General features: G+C 47.4%; 1 long non-coding RNA gene across 1 annotated transcript in view; it reads right to left on the bottom strand.

Moving 5' to 3' along the window:
- LOC141271157 (uncharacterized) overlaps nt 1-22,402 on the bottom strand; it is a 40,740-nt gene extending 18,338 nt beyond the window's left edge. The window contains exon 1 of the long non-coding RNA XR_012321849.1: nt 22,335-22,402. This is a non-coding gene — a long non-coding RNA (uncharacterized lncRNA). The remainder of the gene's footprint in view (nt 1-22,334) is intronic.
- Between the last annotated feature and the right edge of the window lie 1,777 nt (nt 22,403-24,179).

The raw sequence follows: 24,179 nt of genomic DNA, 5'->3' as shown, positions 1-24,179 counted from the left end.
TTCACTGTCACATCCTTAAACCCTACTAGGTTAAGAGAAAGGCCGTTAGAGGGATACACAGAGAGGTTCGGGCTGGTGGCTGGAGTTCATCTACAGACCAGTACCTTTTGTAGAGGACATCAGGTATGATGGTTACCTGCGAGCCGGTGTCCAGCAGGGCAGGTGTCGCAATGCCATCCAGCACAATGGACAGGAAAGGTCTTCCTCACACGAACCGATGGTACCAGTTTCATAGGCCTGGTTGATTTACTCCTGGGTGTCGGCCCTCGGCCCCAGGGTTTGCTCGTTTAAAGGACAGTTCTGCGCTCTGCGACCTGCCTTGTGGCAGCGGTAGCAGATGAAGTCTCCTGTAGGGCGACGTTGGTCGTTGGTCCTCCCACGGGGTGGTGTTGTCCTCCTCCGGGGTGACGTTGTTCTCCTACGGGGTGGCTTTGTCCTCCTTCTTCTCCTCATCCAGGGGACATCTTCAGGGCTGTCGGCCAGTAGGATCCTTCCTTCCGGCTCAGGCTCCGTCTGTAGCTGCAGGGTGCTCAGGACAGTGGCCAGGGTTTTACTTAACTGGCGCACTTCAGAGCGTAGTCTGTCCAGCTCGCTACGAGGCACTGTTTGCATTTTTGTTTCAGCCGTTAATGAAGGAGCAGTGGGCGCTGTGGGCACTGGGGTGGCCCCACCCTGGTAGCGCTGGATAGCAGTATCTGTTGTTTCCACGGACTGCAGACCCTTTATAGCCATGTCCTTAAGGGTGTCAAAGTTGGCATCTGGATGATCTAAGGCCCACCACCGTACAGTTCTGCTCTCCTCCTGGGACCTCAACCCCCGGATGAACTGTTCCGTCAGCATTTTATTTTTATCTTGCATGCTGGCTGGACTAACCTGTTTCAGGGCCCCAGAGCCGTGGAGTACTCAGCAGCCGGGCCTATGGATGCTTGCGGGGGATATTATGGTGGCTGTCCCGGTCCGTGGCCCAGGGAGGTCAACAAAAGGGGAAATATTTACAGGGGATTATAAGAGTTTGTGACGCCACCTGTGGATTGCGGCTAAAGGGAGCCGCCGCTGCGGAGAAGTCCTCTGAGGCAGATGTTAGGGCAGCTTATGATGGAACGGCTCCCCACAGGTGGTGCGGGCCTCAGGGCAGCGTGGGGGGTAATGTTTAGCAGTGCAGGGGAGAGACAGCCAGGGCGGTTCAGGAAGAAATGACAGACACTCACACGGGGGTGCGCTTCGGTACCTTTACTGGTGTCGGTGTGGTATGGTCCAGGGTACTCGGTAGGCAGGGTGCATTTCTGGACTCTCCCCAGTGAGCGGGTATAGGGCCTCCTGATCCGTCGCTTCCACTTGCTAAGCTTCTGACCTGCCTGGAGCAGGGCATGGCTTAATTACTGTCTCTCTCTCTTGCACCTGCTGACCTGGTGGTAGGGCCTTCTCTTGGAGATCACTCTCCCTGGACACTGGGGCCTCCGTGACTCCTAGCCCTGGTGCTGTAGTCAGCGTTGATCGACCTGGGACTTGTAGTCCTCCAGGTGTCCGGTGATCCCTACTGGGTATGAAGGAACCCGGAAGGCGCGGACCCGATGTCCGGTATATATTTCGGGGTGAGCCTGGTACGCTCCTCTGCCCCCTCAACTCCTCTCTACTTTTCTCTTTGCCGTCAGCCACACTCGGGGCCCTAACTCCTCATTCGTGCCGTAGGCCTTGGCTCGCCTAAGCACAGCAGCCAGCGTGCTGCCTCTTCACTGGTCTAAGTGCCAGCACACTCTCTCACAACTCCGAACTCAGCTCCTGGCTTCACCTTCCCTATGTATATGTCCCTAATGGGCTCCCTCAGCTGGTGTGAGGTGGAAGGGTGGAAGTGTATGAATGTAGTGAGGGCCTCTTGTGGAGAAGTCAATCCATGCACCCAACTGGGTTGTGTGGCACCTAGGCGTAGCAGGACGCCACATATGGGCTGTAGTCAGGACATGGTAGGAGCCCATACATTCTGCTGCCTCCAAGAATATATACTTGGTAGGAGCCTACAGATTCTCCTGCCTCCAATAATATATACCTGACAGGAGCCCATACATTCTGCTGCCTCCAATAATATATACCCGACAGGAGCCCATACATTCTGCAGCCTCCAATAATATATACCTAACAGGAGCCCATTCATTCTGCTGCCTCCAATAATACATACCCGACAGGAGCCCATACATTCTGCTGCCTTCAATAATATATACCTGACAGGAGCCCATACATTCTCCTGCCTCCAATAATATATACGTGACAGGAGCGCATACATTCTGCTGCCTCCAATAATATATACCCGACAGGAGCTCATACATTCTGCTGCCTCCAATAATATATACCTGACAGAAGCCCATACATTCTGCTGCCTCCAATAATATATACCCAACAGGAGCCCATACATTCTGCTGCCTCCAATAATATAAACCAGACAGGAGCCCATACATTCTGCTGCCTCCAATAATATATACCTGACAGGAGCCCATACATTCTCCTGCCTCCAATAATATATACGTGACAGGAGCCCATACATTCTGCTGCCTCCAATAATATATACCCGACAGGAGCTCATACATTCTGCGGCCTCCAATAATATATACCTGACAGAAGCCCATACATTCTGCTGCCTCCAATAATATATACCCAACAGGAGCCCATACATTCTGCTGCCTCCAATAATATATACCCGACAGGAGCCCATACATCCTGCTGTCTCCAATAATATATACCTGACAGGAGCCCATACATTCTGCTGCCTCCAATAATATATAGAAAACACTTCGGCCAACATAAAAAAATGATCACGAGTAGGGGGTGTGGAGGAACCACAACTCACACCCCATAGTCGTGAAGAGAAAATTGCTTAACTCAAAAAATAGATGTAAAAACACAAGAGCAACTGAGTATACAGCATATAAAAAGAACCTTTATTAGTAAAGATAAAAGTGTACAGTATCATCACACCAATGAATGAATAAATACAAGGGAGGTAGTACAGAGCGACGGGGACATGTAGCAGCTAGTCATAGTTATACAAAAGGAAAGAGTATAAAAAATGAAAAGAAAGAAAAGAGGAGCAGTCCGAGATCACATGTGCAGGCAGTGGCAAGGGAGGGGATGCATCTATGACAAGGTCTCGAAGAAGACGTAATAATGGACATGTGTCCCATTATTCGCCCACGTCGGGGCAGAATAAATAGAGACCATAGTTCGTGATGCACTAACCCATCCGAGCCACAAGGGGGCACTAGATAAAATAGTATAAAGTAGATTCAAAGAAGAGGGAAGGGGAGGGAAAAGAAAACAGGGCAGCCCAAAAACATCATATGCATAAATAAACAGAGAGGGAGAGGCCTCTATAAGGAGAAAACATACATGAGATGGCAATGGATGTAAGTCCCATTATTCGCCCAAATGAGGGCATGGTGAATGAAGACTATAATAGAAAGATACACTCACCAATAAAAGCCACTAAGGGCCACTAAGAAAGGGGTCAGGGAGCACAGCAGGGGCAGCCCAAGATAAGACCAAACGAGCCTCGACGCACGTTTCGCAGAGAAGCTTTATCAAGAGGCATAGCACTGGAAGCACCAGCGTCTATTTAAATATCCCCCCAATAGGAGGAATCACCTGTGAGCGTTCAAACCGGAAGTAGATGGCCGCCAACCGGAAGGCGTAAGCGGCGCATGCGCGGGGATCGTCAAATCGTCCCGCCCCCAGAACGCCCGTCATGACATCGGCGCGAACCCGGAAGTGCTACATAGCAGTGTCCGGGGTAGCGCCGATACCATGGAGACAGACGCCTGGGAAGCCAGGACGACGAGTAGCCGCGGGCATGCGCACCGCCAGGTAAAGAGGCCCAGATGTATGAACCAGGATATAAATATACACATATCCACAGTGGTATCCACAACAATTATGAGCAATGTCATGCAGAGTGTATATAAATAAATGCATAGGTGGATACACAAGTAGACAGTATGCAGCATACATAGATAAATGGAGTACAGGAGTAAGTACATGAATATACAGTATACAGCATACATCAGTAAATATAATTCCAGCAAATTAAATGCATAAAATAATAAATGCGTATATAGAGAGAAAATGGGGGAATGGGGTTGTCCATAGCATTAAAGATGATCTGAGAGTAATATCCAAAGGTGTCAATGGTCCGTCCATTTCCTTAAATCCAGGTTTTATGCCCACAGGGGGGGGGGGGGTATCGCAAGGAGTGGGCTTCACAGAAAATATAAAATCCACAGAAAATAGAACTATCTGTACATAAAGGAAAAAATGAGAAAGAGTAAGAAACAATGAAAAACATCACAACATAAAAAAGTTGGTTCTTTTCCCTGTGGGCATTGCGTTGCATGCGCCAATGTCCTACGCTGTACGTCTTTCTCCAACTCTGATGGCTCCCGTCATTTTGACATTCGTCATTATATATCGTGTGGTACTACACATGTGGTTTATTTTGCCACATGCGATTGCCAGTTGATTTACATTGGACTGACTAGTAGGGAGCTTCGAATCAGAGTTCGGGAACACGTCCGGGACATTGGCGCTGCCCGCACTGTCACGGATCCCCGTGAGCTCAAGACATTGCCTCGGCATTTTAAGGCCGTCCATAACTGTGACCCCCGCTCACTCAGAGTACGGGGGATCGATAAGGTATGTCTTGGCTCCCGGGGTGGTGATGCCAAACGCCTCCTCGCCCAGAAGGAGGCGAGATGGATCATCACCCTCAACACCCTGGCGCCGCGGGGCCTGAATGAAAATCTTGGCTTTTCACCTTTTTTGTAACCAGGATCTGGTGGTCGTGTCCTGTGCCCCGTTCCGAGCGATAACTTTTATAGCTTCTTCTTGAATACATGCAGGAACACATCTGGTTTTGTTTTCCTGATTATATGCTTATGCCTATATGCTCTCCTGTGGCCCCCTCTGCACATATGTCTTTATGGTTGTGAGCTCCCTTTACGTCTTTTTTATGTTGTGATGTTTTTCATTGTTTCTTACTCTTTCTCATTTTTTCCTTTATGTACAGATAGTTCTATTTTCTGTGGATTTTGTATTTTCTGTGAAGCCCACTCCTTGCGATACCCCCCCCCCCCTGTGGGCATAAAACCTGGATTTAAGGAAATGGACGGACCATTGACACCTTTGGATATTACTCTCAGATCATCTTTAATGCTATGGACAACCCCATTCCCCCATTTTCTCTCTATATACGCATTTATTATTTTATGCATTTAATTTGCTGGAATTATATTTACTGATGTATGCTGTATACTGTATATTCATGTACTTACTCCTGTACTCCATTTATCTATGTATGCTGCATACTGTCTACTTGTGTATCCACCTATGCATTTATTTATATACACTCTGCATGACATTGCTCATAATTGTTGTGGATACCACTGTGGATATGTGTATATTTATATCCTGGTTCATACATCTGGGCCTCTTTACCTGGCGGTGCGCATGCCCGCGGCTACTCGTCGTCCTGGCTTCCCAGGCGTCTGTCTCCATGGTATCGGCGCTACCCCGGACACTGCTATGTAGCACTTCCGGGTTCGCGCCGATGTCATGACGGGCGTTCTGGGGGCGGGACGATTTGACGATCCCCGCGCATGCGCCGCTTACGCCTTCCGGTTGGCGGCCATCTACTTCCGGTTTGAACGCTCACAGGTGATTCCTCCTATTGGGGGGATATTTAAATAGACGCTGGTGCTTCCAGTGCTATGCCTCTTGATAAAGCTTCTCTGCGAAACGTGCGTCGAGGCTCGTTTGGTCTTATCTTGGGCTGCCCCTGCTGTGCTCCCTGACCCCTTTCTTAGTGGCCCTTAGTGGCTTTTATTGGTGAGTGTATCTTTCTATTATAGTCTTCATTCACCATGCCCTCATTTGGGCGAATAATGGGACTTACATCCATTGCCATCTCATGTATGTTTTCTCCTTATAGAGGCCTCTCCCTCTCTGTTTATTTATGCATATGATGTTTTTGGGCTGCCCTGTTTTCTTTTCTTTTCTTTTCCCTCCCCTTCCCTCTTCTTTGAATCTACTTTATACTATTTTATCTAGTGCCCCCTTGTGGCTCGGATGGGTTAGTGCATCACGAACTATGGTCTCTATTTATTCTGCCCCGACGTGGGCGAATAATGGGACACATGTCCATTATTACGTCTTCTTCGAGACCTTGTCATAGATGCATCCCCTCCCTTGCCACTGCCTGCACATGTGATCTCGGACTGCTCCTCTTTTCTTTCTTTTCATTTTTTATACTCTTTCCTTTTGTATAACTATGACTAGCTGCTACATGTCCCCGTCGCTCTGTACTACCTCCCTTGTATTTATTCATTCATTGGTGTGATGATACTGTACACTTTTATCTTTACTAATAAAGGTTCTTTTTATATGCTGTATACTCAGTTGCTCTTGTGTTTTTACATCTATTTTTTGAGTTAAGCAATTTTCTCTTCACGACTATGGGGTGTGAGTTGTGGTTCCTCCACACCCCCTACTCGTGATCATTTTTTTATGTTGGCCGAAGTGTTTTCTATTACTTATCTCTGTGTTCTCACAGTTTGTTATAGGCCAAAGATGGACTTTCGAGCGCGGGACGATACCTGGCTCGCTCAACTTAATGAAATATCGGGTGACGGTGCAGACCAAGCGGCAGGGGGCTTGGTGATGCAGCAGGGGCTACGGGACAGCATTGCTAAATTCAAATCGCTCTTGAGGCGCAGGACACGCACCTGGTGGAACAGGGCCTTCCTAAATAAATATATTGAGAGGGCCCTGATCCCACGCGGTTTGCGGGTGCAGATCTTCCCCTCTTTTCCTATTGAGGACGAGACTTTTAAAGATAAATGGGAGGATTTAGCTAATACTTGCTCCCTTGGCTTTTTGAGCCTGTTGAAGGATCTGAATGACTCATCTCTTGATACAATGGAAAAGGAGATAGAGTCAATTCAAACGCAAATTAAAAAAGAACTAGATCCTATTAAATTGAAACAGCTGGATGACGAGATGGACCTGGAGTGCCAGAGATGGGTCAAAGATATTCACGCCAACAAACTCAAAAAATTACAACGTGATATACAGGACAAACAATCAAAGAGTGTATATAGGTGGCGGATGGCTCTAGACAGATCTCGAGGTAGATCGTATAATGACCGCCTCTCGCGCTCCAGGTCCTCCTCACTTGCCTCAACGGCTTCTACAAATGAACAGCCATCCTCTGACAATTCAACAACTCGACGAGTCTCTGAGGCCCAGCATATTTCAAGGATCAAAACGCGACCCTTCAATAGGAGGAAACCTACTACACCTTACCAGGTTAGTGAGTCTGGGGGAGGGCTCCGTGTCATTAATCTATCGTCACATGTTTTGTCTCGGGCACAGATGGAGGTCCTGAGTTTGGGCCTTTCTTTTTCACCTACTAATGCTTTTGATTTCTTTACTGCCCTCAAGGACCTCCACCTGTTTGCCCGGAAACTAATTCTACACAAATTACATTCTAGAGCACCTGGTGAGGGAACTTCCCTGACTGTGACAGAGAGGGAGGCCCTACGCTGCCTTGATGATCTACTTTTGGAGCAGGAGGAGCCATCCAATTTAGGTACACGTTTGCAATGTCGATATCCTAGATCAACGAGGTTCCCTCCCCTGTCCTTAAGCCCGGCAATCGAGATCTTTGTTCGCCTGGTGACTGAGGAGTTACGGCACCTCCCTACGTGGAGATGCCGTGACAACCTCACGTTTCAACAACGCACTGCACTTCATCAATTACGATCTCTGTCGGACATTGTTATCAAGCCGGCTGACAAGGGAGGGAACATCGTCCTTTGGCCCTGCTCCATGTACGAGAAAGAGGCACGGCGCCAACTAAGAGACACCCATACTTACATGAAGTTGGCATATAATCCTACGGCCTCCTTCTCTGCCACACTTCAGGGTATCCTTGGACGGGCCTGTGATATTGGTATCATCGACAAGCGTACGGTGGAGGCACTGACGGTTCGCTTCCCTAGGACAGCGACCTTCTATCTTTTGCCCAAAATTCACAAGGACGCCCTCAACCCACCGGGTCGTCCGATCGTGTCAGGAATTGATGGGCTATGTGGCCCCATCTGCAAATATATCGATCATCATCTTCGCCCACTTGTGAGCACCCTTCCTTCCTATGTCAAAGACACGACGGACGTCCTTACTCGGGTTGATGGCGCCCTTGTCACCGATGGTACCCTTATGGTCACGGCCGACGTCGAGAGTCTGTACACCTGCATCAGCCATGACCTGGGCCTGTCTGCGGTGCGCCTTTTCCTGGGGGGCTCGGACCTGGACCAACCTTCCAGGGAGTTTATCCTTGAACTCCTCCACTTCGTCCTCTGCCACAACTATTTTCTTTTTAATGACACGATGTATCTTCAGAGACGTGGCACGGCCATGGGTGCGGCCTGCGCTCCCTCATATGCCAACCTCTTCCTGGGGTCCTGGGAGAGGGAGATTTTTGGTGATGAGGCAGTGCGGGGCGCAGACCAGGTCGTGTCATGGATTAGATATATAGATGACATTCTTTTCTTTTGGCTTGGGACGGTGGAGGAGCTCGACGATTTCATGACAAGATTGAATTCTAATATGTATTCTATCAAACTTACCTATACATGTCACTCTACCAGGATCGACTTTCTGGATATCACCCTTGTGGTGGATCCGGATGGTCGAGTCCAGACTGATGTGTATAGGAAGCCTACAGCTACAAACTCCCTGATACATGCCTCTTCGGCCCATGATGGTTCCACCATCAGAGCTGTCCCGGTCGGTCAGTTCCTCAGGATGAGGCGCATCTGCTCAACCAACTCTCATTTTGAAAAACAGGCTGCAGATCTCGCTGATCGCTTTAAACAACGTGGTTATAGCAATCGATGCATCGGCCGTGGCTATAGGAGGGCCCGTAATACATCCAGGGACCATCTTCTTCACCCCCTCCCGGTGCCTAGTCATGTGACGTCTGAGAGGATCCGCTACATATCCACATTCAACCACGAGTGGGGAGCTATGCGGCGGATCCTCTCCCGACATTGGAGTATTCTTCACACGGAGCCCTCCCTCCGGGACTGTCTTGGTATCTCTCCTCAGATGACGCCACGACGTTCTAGGACGCTGGGGGACGTTCTGGTTTCGAGCCATTACGTCCCCCCGCGCCCTAATTTCTTTGGATCCCGCGGCCCCACAGTTGGTTCTTTTCCCTGTGGGCATTGCGTTGCATGCGCCAATGTCCTACGCTGTACGTCTTTCTCCAACTCTGATGGCTCCCGTCATTTTGACATTCGTCATTATATATCGTGTGGTACTACACATGTGGTTTATTTTGCCACATGCGATTGCCAGTTGATTTACATTGGACTGACTAGTAGGGAGCTTCGAATCAGAGTTCGGGAACACGTCCGGGACATTGGCGCTGCCCGCACTGTCACGGATCCCCGTGAGCTCAAGACATTGCCTCGGCATTTTAAGGCCGTCCATAACTGTGACCCCCGCTCACTCAGAGTACGGGGGATCGATAAGGTATGTCTTGGCTCCCGGGGTGGTGATGCCAAACGCCTCCTCGCCCAGAAGGAGGCGAGATGGATCATCACCCTCAACACCCTGGCGCCGCGGGGCCTGAATGAAAATCTTGGCTTTTCACCTTTTTTGTAACCAGGATCTGGTGGTCGTGTCCTGTGCCCCGTTCCGAGCGATAACTTTTATAGCTTCTTCTTGAATACATGCAGGAACACATCTGGTTTTGTTTTCCTGATTATATGCTTATGCCTATATGCTCTCCTGTGGCCCCCTCTGCACATATGTCTTTATGGTTGTGAGCTCCCTTTACGTCTTTTTTATGTTGTGATGTTTTTCATTGTTTCTTACTCTTTCTCATTTTTTCCTTTATGTACAGATAGTTCTATTTTCTGTGGATTTTATATTTTCTGTGAAGCCCACTCCTTGCGATACCCCCCCCCCCCTGTGGGCATAAAACCTGGATTTAAGGAAATGGACGGACCATTGACACCTTTGGATATTACTCTCAGATCATCTTTAATGCTATGGACAACCCCATTCCCCCATTTTCTCTCTATATACGCATTTATTATTTTATGCATTTAATTTGCTGGAATTATATTTACTGATGTATGCTGTATACTGTATATTCATGTACTTACTCCTGTACTCCATTTATCTATGTATGCTGCATACTGTCTACTTGTGTATCCACCTATGCATTTATTTATATACACTCTGCATGACATTGCTCATAATTGTTGTGGATACCACTGTGGATATGTGTATATTTATATCCTGGTTCATACATCTGGGCCTCTTTACCTGGCGGTGCGCATGCCCGCGGCTACTCGTCGTCCTGGCTTCCCAGGCGTCTGTCTCCATGGTATCGGCGCTACCCCGGACACTGCTATGTAGCACTTCCGGGTTCGCGCCGATGTCATGACGGGCGTTCTGGGGGCGGGACGATTTGACGATCCCCGCGCATGCGCCGCTTACGCCTTCCGGTTGGCGGCCATCTACTTCCGGTTTGAACGCTCACAGGTGATTCCTCCTATTGGGGGGATATTTAAATAGACGCTGGTGCTTCCAGTGCTATGCCTCTTGATAAAGCTTCTCTGCGAAACGTGCGTCGAGGCTCGTTTGGTCTTATCTTGGGCTGCCCCTGCTGTGCTCCCTGACCCCTTTCTTAGTGGCCCTTAGTGGCTTTTATTGGTGAGTGTATCTTTCTATTATAGTCTTCATTCACCATGCCCTCATTTGGGCGAATAATGGGACTTACATCCATTGCCATCTCATGTATGTTTTCTCCTTATAGAGGCCTCTCCCTCTCTGTTTATTTATGCATATGATGTTTTTGGGCTGCCCTGTTTTCTTTTCTTTTCTTTTCCCTCCCCTTCCCTCTTCTTTGAATCTACTTTATACTATTTTATCTAGTGCCCCCTTGTGGCTCGGATGGGTTAGTGCATCACGAACTATGGTCTCTATTTATTCTGCCCCGACGTGGGCGAATAATGGGACACATGTCCATTATTACGTCTTCTTCGAGACCTTGTCATAGATGCATCCCCTCCCTTGCCACTGCCTGCACATGTGATCTCGGACTGCTCCTCTTTTCTTTCTTTTCATTTTTTATACTCTTTCCTTTTGTATAACTATGACTAGCTGCTACATGTCCCCGTCGCTCTGTACTACCTCCCTTGTATTTATTCATTCATTGGTGTGATGATACTGTACACTTTTATCTTTACTAATAAAGGTTCTTTTTATATGCTGTATACTCAGTTGCTCTTGTGTTTTTACATCTATTTTTTGAGTTAAGCAATTTTCTCTTCACGACTATGGGGTGTGAGTTGTGGTTCCTCCACACCCCCTACTCGTGATCATTTTTTTATGTTGGCCGAAGTGTTTTCTATTACTTATCTCTGTGTTCTCACAGTTTGTTATAGGCCAAAGATGGACTTTCGAGCGCGGGACGATACCTGGCTCGCTCAACTTAATGAAATATCGGGTGACGGTGCAGACCAAGCGGCAGGGGGCTTGGTGATGCAGCAGGGGCTACGGGACAGCATTGCTAAATTCAAATCGCTCTTGAGGCGCAGGACACGCACCTGGTGGAACAGGGCCTTCCTAAATAAATATATTGAGAGGGCCCTGATCCCACGCGGTTTGCGGGTGCAGATCTTCCCCTCTTTTCCTATTGAGGACGAGACTTTTAAAGATAAATGGGAGGATTTAGCTAATACTTGCTCCCTTGGCTTTTTGAGCCTGTTGAAGGATCTGAATGACTCATCTCTTGATACAATGGAAAAGGAGATAGAGTCAATTCAAACGCAAATTAAAAAAGAACTAGATCCTATTAAATTGAAACAGCTGGATGACGAGATGGACCTGGAGTGCCAGAGATGGGTCAAAGATATTCACGCCAACAAACTCAAAAAATTACAACGTGATATACAGGACAAACAATCAAAGAGTGTATATAGGTGGCGGATGGCTCTAGACAGATCTCGAGGTAGATCGTATAATGACCGCCTCTCGCGCTGCAGGTCCTCCTCACTTGCCTCAACGGCTTCTACAAATGAACAGCCATCCTCTGACAATTCAACAACTCGACGAGTCTCTGAGGCCCAGCATATTTCAAGGATCAAAACGCGACCCTTCAATAGGAGGAAACCTACTACACCTTACCAGGTTAGTGAGTCTGGGGGAGGGCTCCGTGTCATTAATCTATCGTCACATGTTTTGTCTCGGGCACAGATGGAGGTCCTGAGTTTGGGCCTTTCTTTTTCACCTACTAATGCTTTTGATTTCTTTACTGCCCTCAAGGACCTCCACCTGTTTGCCCGGAAACTAATTCTACACAAATTACATTCTAGAGCACCTGGTGAGGGAACTTCCCTGACTGTGACAGAGAGGGAGGCCCTACGCTGCCTTGATGATCTACTTTTGGAGCAGGAGGAGCCATCCAATTTAGGTACACGTTTGCAATGTCGATATCCTAGATCAACGAGGTTCCCTCCCCTGTCCTTAAGCCCGGCAATCGAGATCTTTGTTCGCCTGGTGACTGAGGAGTTACGGCACCTCCCTACGTGGAGATGCCGTGACAACCTCACGTTTCAACAACGCACTGCACTTCATCAATTACGATCTCTGTCGGACATTGTTATCAAGCCGGCTGACAAGGGAGGGAACATCGTCCTTTGGCCCTGCTCCATGTACGAGAAAGAGGCACGGCGCCAACTAAGAGACACCCATACTTACATGAAGTTGGCATATAATCCTACGGCCTCCTTCTCTGCCACACTTCAGGGTATCCTTGGACGGGCCTGTGATATTGGTATCATCGACAAGCGTACGGTGGAGGCACTGACGGTTCGCTTCCCTAGGACAGCGACCTTCTATCTTTTGCCCAAAATTCACAAGGACGCCCTCAACCCACCGGGTCGTCCGATCGTGTCAGGAATTGATGGGCTATGTGGCCCCATCTGCAAATATATCGATCATCATCTTCGCCCACTTGTGAGCACCCTTCCTTCCTATGTCAAAGACACGACGGACGTCCTTACTCGGGTTGATGGCGCCCTTGTCACCGATGGTACCCTTATGGTCACGGCCGACGTCGAGAGTCTGTACACCTGCATCAGCCATGACCTGGGCCTGTCTGCGGTGCGCCTTTTCCTGGGGGGCTCGGACCTGGACCAACCTTCCAGGGAGTTTATCCTTGAACTCCTCCACTTCGTCCTCTGCCACAACTATTTTCTTTTTAATGACACGATGTATCTTCAGAGACGTGGCACGGCCATGGGTGCGGCCTGCGCTCCCTCATATGCCAACCTCTTCCTGGGGTCCTGGGAGAGGGAGATTTTTGGTGATGAGGCAGTGCGGGGCGCAGACCAGGTCGTGTCATGGATTAGATATATAGATGACATTCTTTTCTTTTGGCTTGGGACGGTGGAGGAGCTCGACGATTTCATGACAAGATTGAATTCTAATATGTATTCTATCAAACTTACCTATACATGTCACTCTACCAGGATCGACTTTCTGGATATCACCCTTGTGGTGGATCCGGATGGTCGAGTCCAGACTGATGTGTATAGGAAGCCTACAGCTACAAACTCCCTGATACATGCCTCTTCGGCCCATGATGGTTCCACCATCAGAGCTGTCCCGGTCGGTCAGTTCCTCAGGATGAGGCGCATCTGCTCAACCAACTCTCATTTTGAAAAACAGGCTGCAGATCTCGCTGATCGCTTTAAACAACGTGGTTATAGCAATCGATGCATCGGCCGTGGCTATAGGAGGGCCCGTAATACATCCAGGGACCATCTTCTTCACCCCCTCCCGGTGCCTAGTCATGTGACGTCTGAGAGGATCCGCTACATATCCACATTCAACCACGAGTGGGGAGCTATGCGGCGGATCCTCTCCCGACATTGGAGTATTCTTCACACGGAGCCCTCCCTCCGGGACTGTCTTGGTATCTCTCCTCAGATGACGCCACGACGTTCTAGGACGCTGGGGGACGTTCTGGTTTCGAGCCATTACGTCCCCCCGCGCCCTAATTTCTTTGGATCCCGCGGCCCCACAGTTGGTTCTTTTCCCTGTGGGCATTGCGTTGCATGCGCCAATGTCCTACGCTGTACGTCTTTCTCCAACTCTGATGGCTCCCGTCATTTTGACATTCGTCATTATATATCATGTGGTACTACACATGTGGTTTATTTTGCCACATGCGATTGCCAGTTGATTTACATTGGACTGACTAGTAGGGAGCTTCGAATCAGAGTTCGGGAACACGTCCGGGACATTGGCGCTGCCCGCACTGTCACGGATCCCCGTGAGCTCAAGACATTGCCTCGGCATTTTAAGGCCGTCCATAACTGTGACCCCCGCTCACTCAGAGTACGGGGGATCGATAAGGTATGTCTTGGCTCCCGGGGTGGTGATGCCAAACGCCTCCTCGCCCAGAAGGAGGCGAGATGGATCATCACCCTCAACACCCTGGCGCCGCGGGGCCTGAATGAAAATCTTGGCTTTTCACCTTTTTTGTAACCAGGATCTGGTGGTCGTGTCCTGTGCCCCGTTCCGAGCGATAACTTTTATAGCTTCTTCTTGAATACATGCAGGAACACATCTGGTTTTGTTTTCCTGATTATATGCTTATGCCTATATGCTCTCCTGTGGCCCCCTCTGCACATATGTCTTTATGGTTGTGAGCTCCCTTTACGTCTTTTTTATGTTGTGATGTTTTTCATTGTTTCTTACTCTTTCTCATTTTTTCCTTTATGTACAGATAGTTCTATTTTCTGTGGATTTTATATTTTCTGTGAAGCCCACTCCTTGCGATACCCCCCCCCCCTGTGGGCATAAAACCTGGATTTAAGGAAATGGACGGACCATTGACACCTTTGGATATTACTCTCAGATCATCTTTAATGCTATGGACAACCCCATTCCCCCATTTTCTCTCTATATACGCATTTATTATTTTATGCATTTAATTTGCTGGAATTATATTTACTGATGTATGCTGTATACTGTATATTCATGTACTTACTCCTGTACTCCATTTATCTATGTATGCTGCATACTGTCTACTTGTGTATCCACCTATGCATTTATTTATATACACTCTGCATGACATTGCTCATAATTGTTGTGGATACCACTGTGGATATGTGTATATTTATATCCTGGTTCATACATCTGGGCCTCTTTACCTGGCGGTGCGCATGCCCGCGGCTACTCGTCGTCCTGGCTTCCCAGGCGTCTGTCTCCATGGTATCGGCGCTACCCCGGACACTGCTATGTAGCACTTCCGGGTTCGCGCCGATGTCATGACGGGCGTTCTGGGGGCGGGACGATTTGACGATCCCCGCGCATGCGCCGCTTACGCCTTCCGGTTGGCGGCCATCTACTTCCGGTTTGAACGCTCACAGGTGATTCCTCCTATTGGGGGGATATTTAAATAGACGCTGGTGCTTCCAGTGCTATGCCTCTTGATAAAGCTTCTCTGCGAAACGTGCGTCGAGGCTCGTTTGGTCTTATCTTGGGCTGCCCCTGCTGTGCTCCCTGACCCCTTTCTTAGTGGCCCTTAGTGGCTTTTATTGGTGAGTGTATCTTTCTATTATAGTCTTCATTCACCATGCCCTCATTTGGGCGAATAATGGGACTTACATCCATTGCCATCTCATGTATGTTTTCTCCTTATAGAGGCCTCTCCCTCTCTGTTTATTTATGCATATGATGTTTTTGGGCTGCCCTGTTTTCTTTTCCCTCCCCTTCCCTCTTCTTTGAATCTACTTTATACTATTTTATCTAGTGCCCCCTTGTGGCTCGGATGGGTTAGTGCATCACGAACTATGGTCTCTATTTATTCTGCCCCGACGTGGGCGAATAATGGGACACATGTCCATTATTACGTCTTCTTCGAGACCTTGTCATAGATGCATCCCCTCCCTTGCCACTGCCTGCACATGTGATCTCGGACTGCTCCTCTTTTCTTTCTTTTCATTTTTTATACTCTTTCCTTTTGTATAACTATGACTAGCTGCTACATGTCCCCGTCGCTCTGTACTACCTCCCTTGTATTTATTCATTCATTGGTGTGATGATACTGTACACTTTTATCTTTACTAATAAAGGTTCTTTTTATATGCTGTATACTCAGTTGCTCTTGTGTTTTTACTCCAATAATATATACCTGACAGGAGCCCATACATTCTGCTGCCTCCAATAATATATACCTGACAGGAGCCCATACATTCTGCTGCCTCCAATAATATATACGTGACAGGAGCCCATACATTCTGCTGCCTCCAATAATATATACCCGACAGGAGCTCATACATTCTGCGGCCTCCAATAATATATACCTGACAGAAGCCCATACATTCTGCTGCCTCCAATAATATATACCCAACAGGAGCCCATACATTCTGCTGCCTCCAATAATATATACCCGACAGGAGCCCATACATCCTGCTGTCTCCAATAATATATACCTGACAGGAGCCCATACATTCTGCTGCCTCCAATAATATATACCTGACAGGAGCCCATACATTCTGCTGCCTCCAATAATATATACCTGACAGGAGCCCATACATTCTGCTGCCTCCAATAATATATACCCGACAGGAGCTCATGCATTCTACTGCCTCCAATAATATAAACCTGACAGGACCCCATAGATTCTGCTGCCTCCAATAATATAAATCTGACAGGACCCCATAGATTCTGCTATCTTCCAGAATGTATGGGCTCCTTCCAGGTCCTGACTACAGCCCATACATTCTGGCTGGCTCACTAGTAAAGACGCTAGAATGCATGGGCTCCTTCCAGGTCCTGCAGTCAGGACCTGGAAGGAGCCAATACATTCTAGTTTCCACCCGAAAATGATGATGTGTGCACACACCCTTAGGGTGACTCGTCACACCCAGTGCCATGGAAAAGTTTAGCAGTTGCCCAATCAGATTCCATAGGTCATAGCAGACAAGAGAGTGAGTTGCACATGTGCGACCATCTCTCCTCTGATAGTGGTGCGAGGCAATGCCCCATTACTGTCACACAAACACAAAAAAAGTATATGGCTCAATGTGCCTGACAGAAGCTGCTTTGGAGGTTGTAATGGCCCCCTTATCATTTGGGCTCCTGTGCAGCTGCACAGGTTGCACCAATCATTTGTCCGTCGCTGGTCCTATATATATACTGCAGATTAGCATCTCGTTTCAGGTGACGGTCAGAAGTTTATCTCAATGGGTGGCAAAATATTGCCCTGTGAGATGCCCGCCTAAAAATTCTGCCTTAGAATGGGACCGAGTGTGTGAAGTGGGATCAGGAGCTGTACCTGGTTCACACACAGTAAACGCTGACTGTCACACAGCTGGCATCTGTCTCAAACAGCAATTGCCGGCGCTAAGCATCAAATGCAGCTGTTAACCATTTAGATTATGCTGTCAATTTCTGACAGCGGCATTTAAATGGAGAAGTTACTGCTAAAGCGATTGTGGGGTACCGATAAGCTGCCGGAGGCCAAGGGAAGGCCTGATCCACTGCCATTTAGGCTTTCCAGTCACATTAAGAGGTGGGAAAAAATATATTGTTCACCCTTCTCGATTTATGGCAGTCCGTGGACATCGGACTGAACTCGGATGTCTACCGAGTGAGATTAGATGTTTTCCACGGACCCATAGACTTGCATTGCCAATTTTGATCCAACACTCGGATGAAAATATGACATGTCACCAATTTATTTTTTTTTCTCCCTCGGATGACTGGGTCAAGTGCACAGCCCAATATAATAACATGGATACGAGGGCTATCCGTGAAAACCAAGGATAACACTCGTCCGATATAATAGGTCGTATGCTCAAACCCTTGCTCTGATTCATTCTCATCTGGACTACTGCAACTCTACTAAATATTCTCCCTTTTACTAAACTCTCCTCTCAAATCCATCCTAAATGCGTCAGCGGGGCTCATATTTCTGTCCAGCTGTTACACCGATGCTTCCACCCTGTTTCAGTCATTGCACTGGTTGCATCTGCTAAAGAGTACAATATAAACTTATCAATATCACCCACAACACTCTCCACAGTTCTGTACCACCCTGCATCTCCTCCCTCACCTCTGTCTACCACCCTATCTCCGTTTTCTGTTATGCTAATGACTGTATCCTGACATGCTCTATAATCCAAACCTCCCACTCAAAATCTTCTCTCATGCTGCTCCAGTTCTCTGAAATGCATTACCCCAAACAATCTGGTTAATTCCCAGTATCCACAGTTTTAAATGTGCTCCAAAACCACATTTCTTTAGACTAGCCTATCACAGTACCTCACTAATCTAATCATTGCCCGTTCTCTCTTCTTAAATTCTTAGAATCTTGTACCTTCTGTCATCTATTTTCAACAATCCGTGCACTCAGTAGCACTTTGTATCTGTCCTTATACAGGTACTGACTGATGACTGGTTCATGAAGCGTTATGTGAATACCCCTATTTATTAGAATGACGACTGGACTATACAATACAAGCCCCTTTTGCTCATCCTGCTATTTTCTAATAGATTGTAAGCTCTTGCGAGCAGGGCCCTCACTCCTTTTAGTTTTTGTTGAATTATGTGTTACGATGTAATGTCTGATATTGTTTTTACAAGTATTGTAAATTGCTGCGGAATATGTTGGTGCTATAAAATAATTATTATTTGCACTCATGTATATTTAGAATATGGAAATTATTTTTTATATTCTAGAGTACTGATATAGCAGCCGCCATATGCTGTGCTATGTTAATAGTGGAGCGCACCACATCACTGTGCGCTAGTAGTGGACTACAGCTGTCTTATTAGTGGCTGCTACATCTGGATTTAGAATATTGTAAGCGTTAATTAATAATATGGAGAAAAAAATGTCTCTGGAGCTCTACACCACGGGCGGACCCTGGGAACTTATTGTAAAAATGTGAATCCTATTCCTGGGAGTACAGCAGTGTTTCTTTACACCTGAATATCTGACAAAAGAGAGAAGTACTGCATAAGGCTAAGTGCCCATGCTACAGAAATGCTGCATCTACCTGGCAGGAAGAAAGGATGCGGATTTTACATGCGTTTTTCTTGCCAGGTAGAAGCGTTTGTCAAGCGTTTTTGCATGCATTTCTGCATGCGGGTTATCAAGCGCTTTTCCAAGCGATATTAGCATTGCTTATAAAAGTGCTTGACAATTTGGTCACACTATGTAAATCCATGCAACCGGCATGAATTTATATAGTGTGGCCAAGTTAATAGTTAAAAAAAAGAATAACAATGGTAAAAAATAAAAAAAACATTATACTCACCTTCTGATGGCCCCCGGTCATTTCTCCGCTGCGTCCTGTCTCTTGTACGGCTCGCGGTGGTGTGAAAGGACCTTTCAGGACGTCATTTAGTCATGTGACAGGTCACGCGACGTTCTATGGTACCCGAGTCCCCTCTTCTCCAGACCCGGGTAACATCCGCACATTGAATCGCTTAATATCCGCATGTGCACATGTAGTCATGCGGATATTAAGCGATTCAATGCAAGTCAATGGCGGCAATTACTCTGCGTGTCCGCAAAATTAATGGACATGCTGCGTATTTTTCCGCAATGATAATCCGCAGCGGAAATTTCCGCAGCATGTGCACAGCACATGCGGATTATCATTGGGGACCATGGGGCAGGTATTACCAAGCGTTTTTTTAAGCGTTTTCGCTGCGGAAATTTGGCGGCAAAAACGCTTGAAAAACACATAGTGAGCACGCAGCCTAACTCTTCAAAGGTGTTGTCCATGATCTGAAACTTGTGTTTTTTGTCTAAAAACAGCACCACAACCTGTCTACAGGTTCTGTGTGGTATTGCAGCTCAGCTCCATTTATTTCAGTAGAGCTGAAGTCCAATGCCAGTCACAATCTATGGACAGATGTGATATTGCTTTTGAAAGAAAACAATAATGTTTTTCTAATCCTGTATGTGAAGATCTGAGGTTGTGGGTTGCAATAATCACTAAGACAAGTTAACGATGCAACAATAGTTCATCTCTTATGACTCGCCCCCTGGGCCGTGGGGCACGCGGAACCGGGCAATAGGGAGACGCTGGGAGTAGTAATGGCGGCCTGGTCCCGCGGCTCAGGGTGGTCAGACCAATGGTAGTCTTCTACCGTACTTTAGATAATGTCCGACTACGCCACCCGTGGATTGCGGTTATTAGGAACCGCCGCTGCAAGGCAGTCCGCTGGGGCTGATGATATATGCAGCTGGGATGGTGTGACTCCCCATGGGAAGAGTGCGACCCCAGGGCAGTGTAGTGAATGGTGGGAGTGATGGTGGTGAGAGTCCCAGTACCGGTAGTGCTGGAGGCGCAAAGGAGCACACAGACAACAAGTTACTGTCCAGGGTCTTTACTCACAGTTCATGTGCTCCGGGTCACTTCGGCACCAGTAGTGACCGCCCGAGCCGTGCTGCGTCCACCAGGTGTGGGGCTCGGTCAACTCCCAGGCAGTTCAGAAGTATGGCTCAGGACCCCCTTTTGTCCTTTCTCTGGCCTGCCTCACCAGTGACCCACTTTTGTCCAGCTGCCGCGGACCTGTGCGGTTAAACGTGGGCCCCGTCCTCCGCTGTCCTATATGGTGCCTTCCTAGCAGGTTTGATGAGGTGTTGCACCAATAAATCATCACGACGACCGGTCTTTGGCTGAGGGTAGTTTCTCCTCCACCAACTTGGGATCCGGTACCCTTAATCTGCCTGACCCTTCACCCTGTATTCTCGTGGGTTCTTAGGGTCCCTTCCACCTTCTTGTTCCTGAGCCCTTCTGTTTCTCTGTCTCTTCTTCTCCCTTTCTGTTCCTTCCTGTTCTGTCTTCTCCTCCTTCCCTTGGCCTCTTCTCCAGGCCCACTTCTCCTTCTCCTCTCAGGCCCTGGCCTTTTCTCTAGGCCTGCCTCTGGAGCAGCACTCAGCCTGAGCTGCTGCTCCCTGTCAGCTCTCCTCTCAACCTCTCCTCACAGACTGAACTGAACCAAGACCTAAGATGGTGCCCACCTTTTATACCTCCCTCTGACCATGAGCCCAGGTGACCAGCAACCAATGGGCTCCTTCCTATGCCCAGAGACCCACCCCTATCTGCTCCTACACCACTGGGTTTTCCTCCCCCTCCCCACTCCAGCCAGGGACAGATGCTGTCGTGCCTGCACTTCTGTCTAGTGGGAGCACCGTTGAGCTGTCCCTCGGAAATGGGGTGTGTGTGGTGCATGCAGCTTACTGAGTCCTGGTCCACACTCCATCCTTACCCGGGAGTGGAATATCACACCTCTGGTTTGAGGTGCAATACCCCTGTAGCGGCCGAACCCTCGGGGTGCTACACTTACATCAAAGGTTTTACTACGACTCTAGGTAAATGGCCAAAATACATTGTCCCCAGTGCACAAGATACCCTTCCTGGGGCGGTAGTTCAACTGCCTTTGTACCAGGCGATACTCACTGTTTCCCAACTTTTGGTTGGCTCACAGATTTCGTATCGTCAACCAGTATAGTTTGTATTCACATTCCTCGCTCCTCCAGACGACAAGATAAAACGATAGAAACACAGGTATCCAGTAGCAACAGTCCTTAAGAAAGTTCATCAAATCCAGACGACAGATTCCACAACTGTAGCACATTTATCCAGCCCAGTGATCAACCGATCTTCAAACTCCATAGGCCATTCATCCATGGATCCAGGATCTCAGCCTAGATCCTTTCCCTTCAACGTCATTTCACCAACTTCCTAAACATGGGGCTTTTTTTCCTCCCTTCATGGGAGCATTTGAGGGTCATCAGAGAGGTTCACATACAGCAATTTGAATTGGTTTTAGAAATAATATTTTTCTTTCATATATTTTCACGTTTTGGGTGCAGTTTTTGTTTATGTCCTAGATCATATTTATGACTTTTTAGCATTGTATAAATAAAGGTTACATTTTATTATTAGATCCCTTTATGATTTCTGACTTTTTGAGACCTCTATATAAATTTGACAAATAACCTGCAGATTAACTGCATATCTGCAGGTCAATAGCCATTCTTTCACGTGACAGGTTCCCTTGTAGGGTTGTCGTATGAATGCAATCCTTAATAAACCCAATCCTGTCTATGCTATATATACCCTTGTCCAGATCTATATTATAAAAGTATACAGTTGACATCTATCTGATGGATACATTTTTTGGCCAAACCTGTTTTCTAGCTTGCACGTTATATTCATGCTGCAGTGTGGACTTACTTTACAGAGTGTTTTTTATAGCAGCGTGCTTTAGTAGAGGCATTTCCATGGGGATTTTTCACTTGATGTGATATGCATGTAACATTTTACTGTATATGCCGTGCTGCCAATGTGGTTTTCTGTAAAAAGATGTAGTAAATTAATTATTAAAACACTGCGCTACGACAGCCATCAATTACATCCCATAATGATACAATAACCAGTACAGTTCTATTATCCTCATTAGACAGTGGTGTACACAGTTTATTGTATAGACCTTTGCTGCACAATGGGACAGTGTTCATTTATGTAAAATAATCCATAGATGTGGGACAGGTCCATAGGGATATGTACAAACACCCTCCATATAAATGTGCATATATAAGCTAACACTGCCCCCCTACAGCTTCAGTGGCTGATCTCAGGTGCCCACAGGGAATCAGTGCCCATGTATTGTTATTAGACTTCCATTGTAGTCTTTATTAACACATCTACAACCCTTTGTATTATTCTGAACCTCCATAGAAGTGAATGGAGAAAGCCTATCATGCACAGCCACTTCTATGTTCATATTAACTAGAGATACAGCCTTATCTCGACAGCTGTGGGGGGCTACAGAGGTGGAGCCAACATCTATTAGCCATTTATGGCTTATTCGGTGGATATATCTGAGAGGGAAATAACCCTTTAATTGGGTTATCCACTACTAGACACCAACTATTGATGGGCCAAGGGAGGTGAGAAATCTAAAAGAAATTGATATCTCCAGACCAGCGCTGCATACCCCACTGGTTACATGAGGTTAACAACCGGTGGGGGCAACGCAAGAGTGTTGCAGCTTCTGTTTGGTTGCAGCATTCATATTTCATCTAAGCCAGAAGAAGTAGTGCTCACATGACACCCCTGCCTGATGTTGATGTCAGAATAATGGCGGGATACACAACAATGAGTATAAGAGGGCACTGGTTTGGGAGGTGATTTGGAGGTGATTTGGGGATTTTTTAATATTTTCTCCTTCCTAGGTCCACAAATAAAACCCTACAAGTTCCAGGGAACATAGGTACACAGAACACCCTTTTTGGGCTGTGCATCTTGTCTATATACAGTGGGGAAAAAAGTAAACTGCTAAAAAAAATAAAGGGAACATTTAACCAACAGAATATTACTCCAAGTAAATCAAACTTCTGTGAAATCAAACTGTCCACTTAGGAAGCAACACTGATTGACAATCAATTTCACATGCTGTTGTGCAAATGGAATAGACAATAGATGGAAATTATTGGTAATTATCAAGACACCCTCAATAAAGGAGTGGTTCTGCAGGTGGGGACCACAGACCACATCTCAGTACCAATGCTTTCTGGCTGATGTTTTGGTCACTTTTGAATGTTGGTTGTGCTTTCACACTCGTGGTAGCATGAGACGGACTCTACAACCCACAGAAGTTGCTCAGGTAGTGCAGCTCATACAGGATGGCACATCAATGCAAGCAGTGGCAAGAAGGTTTGCTGCATCTGTCAGCGTAGAGTCCAGAGGCTGGAGGCGCTACCAGGAGACAGGCCAGTACACCAGGAGACGTGGAGGGGGCCGTAGGAAGGCAACAACCCAGCAGCAGGACCGCTACCTCCGCCTTTGTGCAAGGAGGAACAGGAGGAGCACTGCCAGAGCCCTTCAACCTTACGCGGTGAAATGAGCTGCATCTTTATCTCGTCCACCTAAAGGGACTGTCAGCACAGAATGACTGTTCAAACTTAGTCCCAACTCTCGGTGCTTAATGACGGGGTCAATCATTTATATACACCTTCCCACCTGCTTGCTTTCCCTCTATCCACACCCTCCTCTTCCTTGATTGACAGCTCTGGCTTC

The sequence above is a fragment of the Phyllobates terribilis genome, unplaced genomic scaffold, assembly GCF_046119375.1.
Source record: "Phyllobates terribilis strain yellow unplaced genomic scaffold, ASM4611937v1 Scaffold_5__5_contigs__length_657084704, whole genome shotgun sequence".
Classification (NCBI taxonomy): domain Eukaryota; kingdom Metazoa; phylum Chordata; class Amphibia; order Anura; family Dendrobatidae; genus Phyllobates; species Phyllobates terribilis.
Note: the sequence above shows the minus strand (reverse complement) of the source record. Positions and strands in the feature narration are given on the sequence as shown.